The sequence below is a fragment of the Rhea pennata genome, chromosome Z (genome assembly GCF_028389875.1).
Source record: "Rhea pennata isolate bPtePen1 chromosome Z, bPtePen1.pri, whole genome shotgun sequence".
Classification (NCBI taxonomy): Eukaryota; Metazoa; Chordata; class Aves; order Rheiformes; family Rheidae; genus Rhea; species Rhea pennata.
This window is the reverse complement of record NC_084702.1, coordinates 65,173,101-65,180,991: the sequence shown is the minus strand read 5'-3', so window position 1 is coordinate 65,180,991 and position 7,891 is coordinate 65,173,101.

Below are 7,891 nucleotides of genomic sequence, written 5' to 3'. Positions count from 1 at the left end.
CTCTTCAGGGGATTGTTTGCAAGCTTGAAAAGAACAGCTACCAAAGTAATTTAGATGGCCTAGATGAGATAGTGTAATCTTCATTTCCAATTTATTTTGAGAGTGGATATATTATTTAATTTAATTGATCCTGATGAATAAAGTAAATAGCTATACATTTGTCATGATGATAGTCCATAGCCTCTGCACCCAGTTCATACAGTGTCAGCTACTAGTGGCATTCTGTTTCGTGCAAAAAGACAGAAACAGCTTCAGTAGGGAGAATTGCTAAGCAATTCTTGGTTTTATTGTTGGCAGTTAGTTCTGTATGTATGTATTTATACATATTTTTTTGAATAATTGCATATGTCTCTGTATGGGTGACAAGACACTTCTGATTCTCTTTCTATATATATTGTACCTGACAGGGAAAAGTCTCCCTGATCACTTTGTGATTTTTCTTATTACTTCTGGATATTGTAAAACTGGCTCAGTGAATCTTATCTTCTGTTCTCTTGATACATGCTTTCTGTAGAGATGCAGTAAGAAATTGCATATTTGATAGTGAATATATCCTCGTAGATCCTTTAAATCTGTCCTCCTTTGTCTTACCCGATTACTCTTAACATACCATGTGTTATCCTTTTGCACTTGTGTTATTTGTACCTAAAAGGTAGTGCTATCTTTGGTAGCATCCTTTTTATAGCAACTCTCTCCGATTTGCAGATTCTCCAGGAAGAAGCCACAGCACACTGTATGTGATGGTATGTAGTTTCTATCCAAATGGAAATTATCTCTGCAAAAAAAAAGACCAACTTTCTTATGTCCAAAGCATTCATGAAACAACATGTGGAAAGAATGAGTTGGCAAGACCCTCAATGTATTTCCCGTGTTGGAATATTTTCTTTAGTCTTTTCGTACAGAATTCCTTCAGTTTTAAGCTTAGCTGTAGTTTTGTTTTTCATTTTGCTAATAGTTATGTGCTTGTCTAAATTCTCCTGTCATGTTTTCTGAAGTCAGACAGTCCACTCCAGTGGTGGATGTTTTCCAACAAACAAAACTTTCTTCCCCAAATTAAGGCCTCAAAATTGTGGTGGACATCTTGAAAATGTTTGCTTATTTGTGACTTAATTAAAAGTTTGTGTATGAAGGTATAATCAAAATGCAAAGTAAAATTCTTGGGAGTTATATAACTTCTACTGTGCCAAACTCAAATTTTTTGAACTGAAGTAGAGAGCACTCTTCAAATATTGATCCTTACCACTTAGATCACGGTAATAATTACTGCTCCGAAATCTTTTTCTGTTGTCAAAAAAAGCCCCACAAAGAACAGAGGGTCTGTCGCCTGGTTGTTTCCAAAAAGAAAAGTTGACAGCTTCAGAACTCCTGTCTGGTAAAAATCTTTTATGTGCCGGTACTCTCGGTGGCAAGAACAGTTCTTACGCATTTTTGTTTCCGTATCCATGTCATTTGTGTCTCAGAAGCTAGTTAGCACTAGTTGTCTACATCAATATTACATTTCAGAGTACTGCAGAACTCTAAGTTCATATGGCTGGGATTTAATATGCGATCAGCTTTTTTCCATCATAAATATTTTTCCCTTTTCAGCTGAACAAACTGTTTAGTTACCATAGGACTGTGGAATCATTATGTGCTTGTATGTTATCCATCATAAAAAGGAAAATAATTCAATTTTAATCAGCTGTATTGATAATCAGGAACAAAACTGGCATTAATTTCTGAGATATGTATAGTGAGAAAATCTAAAATTGTATCGTCATCTATGATGTCTTTGCACGATTTGTGGAATACAAGATAAAGTACTTATTTGAAACTAACGTAAATGTGTCCATCTTTTAAGCTGGCCCTATTCAATGATCCAGTTGCTAGAGTAATATTCAAATACTACAATCTCAACTTTACCCCTTAAAAAAGAAAACAAATACAAAAAAAAAAAAAAATCCTCCTGGCTGTGCAGAAAAGCTTTTACGCGCAACTACAGCATAATTAATTTATGTAGCCTCAATACTTCATTTGGGGAAGGTCTAGCATGATCTTCCTTCCCTACCTCCTCAGGCATCTGAATAGGGCAGTAAGCACCAGCTCCGTGCTGCTCTGTGTATCCCGCGAGCTTCCCTTAGGCAGGAGCTTTGCATGTGCATAGCTGCTCATGCATATAAGCAGACAAGTGAACACCATAGCACAGCGATGGGAGCGGCCTGCCTTCGTAAGTGTTTTTTCAGAGCAGAGAGTATTCTTCCTGCTTCTGGAAATGGAGGGGGGAAGAGGAGCTGCCCTCTTCAGGGACCCTAGGACCCTATGTTCTCCTGTGACTCTCACAAATGGTGATAGAAAATGAGAAGAGGCCTCTGTCAGAGCATGTTTTGAGTCCAGAGAGTGTTTTTCAGTATATCAGAGCTCTCTATATCTGCAAAACTGAAAGGTAACTACTACGGAATGATTTAACAAAAAAAAAGTTCAAGGGCCATTCGATTATCTTGGATTTTACCTTACAAGGTAAAATCTGGACTATGATTCAAAGGATGTGGAATTCTCTTCTCCCATGTTCATATAACACCAAGATGTGAAACCTCTTAGAGATGTTAAGGTAGGACTGGAGCCCTATCAAGCTTGCTTGCAGCTTCCACTTTTATCAGTATTGGAGTAGCTGGTAAAATAGGCTTTATATATTAGCTGACCTGATGCTGTAATTCACTTGAATAAATGCCTAAATTGCAGTGTTAGAAATTACAACAATAGCTTGCTTATGTAGGCTTAAGCTCTTTACCACATAAAAACGCAAACGTATGCCACTACAAATATAGTGCTACTGCTGTATATACATTTAGATATCAAAAATATTTTACCATTATAGTCTGTAAATTCTTCTGAAAGCATTAACTCAAAAAACTGTGTGTATAGGAGTAAACTTTGTAGAAAGCCTACAGACTGCAAAGTAATGATGAGTATTTACATCACTAATAAAGCCTTGTCCTTTCCTTTTAAGAATCTAGAAATACTCTGCACCGCATATGTGCAGAACTTCAAAAGCATCTTATTTAATCAGGACCTCATAGATAATAGGGCAGGATTTTTTATATACTGATTAAAAGGCACCAAAAATGCTGTTTTCTTGAGGAATTATGATGTATTCATGATAAATACTGAAATTTTGTGATAACTCCTCAAACCTCCTGTCCTATAGTTCTCGGATTCACTGAATTGGTTTGAGTTTTCTGTCTTACTGAAAAGCCCATTTGTCTAAGGCGAACCACGAATGAAAGATTGGATCATTCCCTAGCTTTCTGTTTTTTTGTCCATTAAATGTATCCATTCACACCTGAAAAATAATATTCTTGCCTTGTTTAGGGTATTCCATTTTTGGTATTCACTGCTTCTGGGTTACAGCAGTTGGTGTAGCTCTTCTGATCAATTACATTCAAATGAATCTTAGATGCTTATAGTGCTTCCCATCTCATTTATGTAGCTGAGGAGTACTGCTCTGACAGCCTTTAAGAAATCAAAGCAGTGTTTCTTAAATCATAAAAACAGTCTTCAGAGAAGTTGATACAACAAGCTAGCCACACTAAGGATTCTTGGACTTTAGGTATTCACAGCATAAGTGTGCTCAAGCCATTTCTGAAGTTCACATGTGGAGTTATTTTTTCAGATTCTTTTTGAAATAAACTAATATAGCATAACATTCTGATAACACTGTCAATCTACAGTGTTTCTAAATAATTACCAAGAATTCATGATTCTAACTTTTAATCTTACGTTTCACAAAATATTGAAGAAAACTGAGTTTCTGGGTTATTCATGCTGTTGCCAGGTATGACTGTATGGTTCAGAGGCAAAATGTCAGCACTTCTATGCAAAGAGTCTCAGAGGTGAATGTGGGAAAACATGTAAGTTCAGATATGGCTGATGTCTCGAAGCTTAACTTTATTTCATCAGCTCTCTGCAGCTGCAATTATGGTGGCCTTTCAAGTTCAGTGAATATACAGCCAGATGCATTTGCAAAACCATTTAAGCATCCTGAAGTAGAATACTCAGAATGTAAAGAATAAAAATTGTTATACTTCATTATAATGCTTTTTTCCCCCCCCCCTTTCTGCTGAACAATATGTAACAAAGGATTTCATCTTGAGAGGAGTTAGGAGCAAAATGCAAAAGCAATCGTGTTTAATTTATTCATATAATTATTTCAATTATACAATCAGATTGGACAGTTGCATATGAAATAATTGTAATTGGCTATGTGAATCCCATAAGCAGTTAGCCCCTATCCTCACGCAATCATAGTAAATCCATGTGCAAATTAGATACACAGTTACAGTCTGTTATTTCAGTTTGTGTGAGGTGTGGTCTTTATGCAAGTTAGACTGGTGTGTTAAAGGTACTTAGTAAGTTTAATGTCCTACCAATGATATTAGCTGCAATCACTTAAGTTTGTATATTTGTTAGAAGTCAGGTCGATCCTACTGCAAATAGCATCAGCAATGTTACGCTCACGCTTAGCTTTATTTACTACTTAAATTTGTTTAAAAGAATCACTCGTGCTCCTTCTTCAGCTTCTGAGATATATAAGGAAGAGCCCTGGGCTGTATCTAACCTTTTATTGAAAGTTCTACCTTTCAAGTAAATCTGTTAACTTTCCTAATCTTAGAAATCAATGAGGAGCTGATTTCCCTACTACACAGATATAGTGAGTCTAGCACAAAATAATCCTGATGTGTTGAATAGTGACTTTGTAAGATCACAGTGTGCGTATGTAGGTTTCTTCTGAAGGTTTGAACAACCCTGCTACATCTCAGACTACAAAATGCTGTTGCTTTCTCTAACAAACTGAGAACTTCCCACTTTCTGCTGCAGTTCCTTTTGTTTGAGCAAGGTGGAGGCTACCCAAATTCTGCCCTTGTTGGAGAGAGCATTCAGCAAAACTACACCCCAAAGACTCTAAGGATTCCCCAAGCTGGGGACCAAATCCTACTTTTAGGCACTAAGGACTTTATGAAGCGTGGATTTTACCCTTCATCTAAAGATCAGCTGAGTCCAGCTAAAGGCACTATTCATTTTTCAGAGGTGATGGGGGAACTGATGCTGATGCAGAGACAAGTTCTAATTTTCTCAGACTAAATAATGATCTCCAGTCCTTGACTAAATTACCCTTATCCTATTTTTAGCAGTAAAAAAACTACTGGTGCTATTTCTTCATGTGATTTGAGACATGTTTTGTCCTAAAAGGCCTCATCCTCAGTGCTGGGCAAAGTGGAAAAAGTATGAAAACAAATCTTATTTCCAAGCCCTTACAACTATAAAGCTATATAGAAAAGGGAATAAAGATTGTTTCTTCTTTCTCTATAAGCATGCTGTGTTTTGTTTGTGTTCACCTTATTTCTTTCTCTATGAACAAACAAATATGTCTTACCATAACAAGACCAAATCAAAAGCTTTGACTAAATACTTTTCCAATATAAGCCAATGGAATACTACTATTTTTTTTAGCAAATTTACTTACTGGAAAGGAGCTGATGTAAAGTCAGTTTGAAATTCCTGGAAACTTTTGAGAGTGAGAATCTTCAGAGTCTTTAGAGACTCTTCCAAATGTTTGTTAGAATTAATGGATATTCTTAATAAATAAATAAATAAATAAAGATTGTGTCCATGTATAGTTATATATCTGCAAATGTATTTGTATTTGTAATGCTGCTGTAGGCATCATAGAATAGCTGAAGTTGAATGGGACCTCTGAATATCACCTAGTCCAACCTCCCTGCTCAAAGTAGGGTCGATGAGAACAGGTTGCTCAGGTTGCAACTCGCTTTTTCTTTTTTCCTCCTAAATTGGACTTTAAATTATTTTATGTGTAGCAGAACCAGAATCTTGCCAAAAAGATAAAGTGAGAGGAGAATGAGCCATTTGCTGATGATTTCAGCATGTTTTGCATTTGATTTAGATTTGATTTGCGTTTTACTTACGTTCATCAGATGGCTTTTATTTCGAGCACAGGTAAATCATGTTTTGTATCAACATGATTTAAGTACCTAACTGAACAATGTAAATTCTGTGCTGTTATTTATGAATAACAGTACCAATATTAACCTTGATAAAATAGTTTAATTCCTGAGTTTATGCATTGGTACTGCTGAGTGTAGAGAACACCACTTCAAGTGCCTATTTGAGATTAATTTGAAACCAGTCTCAGGTTGTTAGGGCTCATACATAAAGTAAATAAAAGTGGTCATGATCATCTGATATTACCCTCTGTATTTCTTGTATCTCCTGGCATAAACAAGGGCGTTTAGCCACATGATAGCCTTTCTATTCCTTGAGGCTCCTCAGGTTGCTGATATTGCTGTCTGCAACAATATGTTGAATTATTGGTAGGAAAGAGTTTTTAAATGTTCTTCATTGTACTGTTCCTATCTTTACTGTTAAAACATCTTATGGATCAATTTCCTCTCCTGTTTATGATTACGCAGGCTATCTTTGCTTGCCGTCACTGAAAAATCCAGCAGCAGCCTGTGTGAAAGAGTAATGGCTATATTTATAGCTGTCTTAGTACAGCTTAGCAGTAAAAAACAAATACGGTTTAATCACCCAGATCTCTGAAGATAGTTATTTGTCATAACATCACAGATATATTTGAGAATGACTATTGTTAATATTTTTCCCTTGTCAGATTCTGAATTTTAAAGTTAGGCTATGTATAAAACACTAGAAATTTTCAAATAGTCAGTGAAGCTTTAAGGGCTCTTTTTTTTTTTCTTTTTTTTTTTTTTTTTTTTTTTTTTCCTTTGAAAGATGACCAATATTTTATCACAGTGAATGGAGGATATGGAACAGAGGGGCATAGTACTTTTTTTTTTTTTTTTTTTTTTTTTTTTTTTCTCTCCTATTGACCTGTATGTATCGTAGCAGCTTAAGAGGAGAGAAGAGTTTGATTTCAGGACTTTTCCCCCTTCTCTTAAGTTTTATAACCTAACTTTTCATATCTTTGGATAACCTGGTCAATTGATTAAAAATCAGTTGTTATATGCAGCAGTGATTCCAACTTGCTATCACTTATACACTCTCCTTTAATAGCATGCTGTTCTCTCAAACTTGGTGCAATTTTGCAACATTTATTGCTTGCATGATCCTTTGTAGTAATCCAGGGTGTTTTGTTGGTGAAGTGCATATGAATGAGTTTCCCTCTGCGTGCATATATATGTAACTGACTGTTCGTCTGTAACTCCCTAATAGTAATAGTAGTAGCCTAATTCATTGGGAGACAAAGCTAAGTGTTATAGTCACTACTCCTCAGCCGTGAAGCCCGAGGTGGGAGAGGTTAGAGGCTGACTAATGAGCTGACAATTTAGGAACCTCTGGAGAGTAACAGACATGACTGAAGAGTTAAGTAGAAGATATCAAGTCCTTAATTACCCCACTTCCTTTTCTTTTACAGAACAAAGATATGCTTAACCAAGATCTGCCCTTTACTGAAGGTAGACTGGAAATGATTTTTGTCCTAATTAGTGAGGACTTCTGGTTTTTGTGTAAAGGTTACTTCTGTGTGTTTCTTTGAGATATTTCAATAGATCACCCTCCTTTTAATAGTCCTCTTAAAAAAAAAAAAAAAAAAAAAAGAAAGAAAAAAAAGAAAGAAAAAGGGGGGGGTGAAAGATCTTGACTCTTACTTTGAATGAAAGTAGCTTTGTAAAGTGAGTTTGCTGAACTTTGGGCTGGTATTCCTGTAATTTATTCAGAAATCTAGTTAAGCTTGCAAGTTTAACATAGATATGATTACTCCATTATGAAAATATGAACGTAAATAAAATCAAAAGGGCAAACAGAACTGAGAGGCTTACAATACTGAATTTGATCCGTGGAAGGATGTATTGGGTAGAAACAATCTGATTTTTTCAAC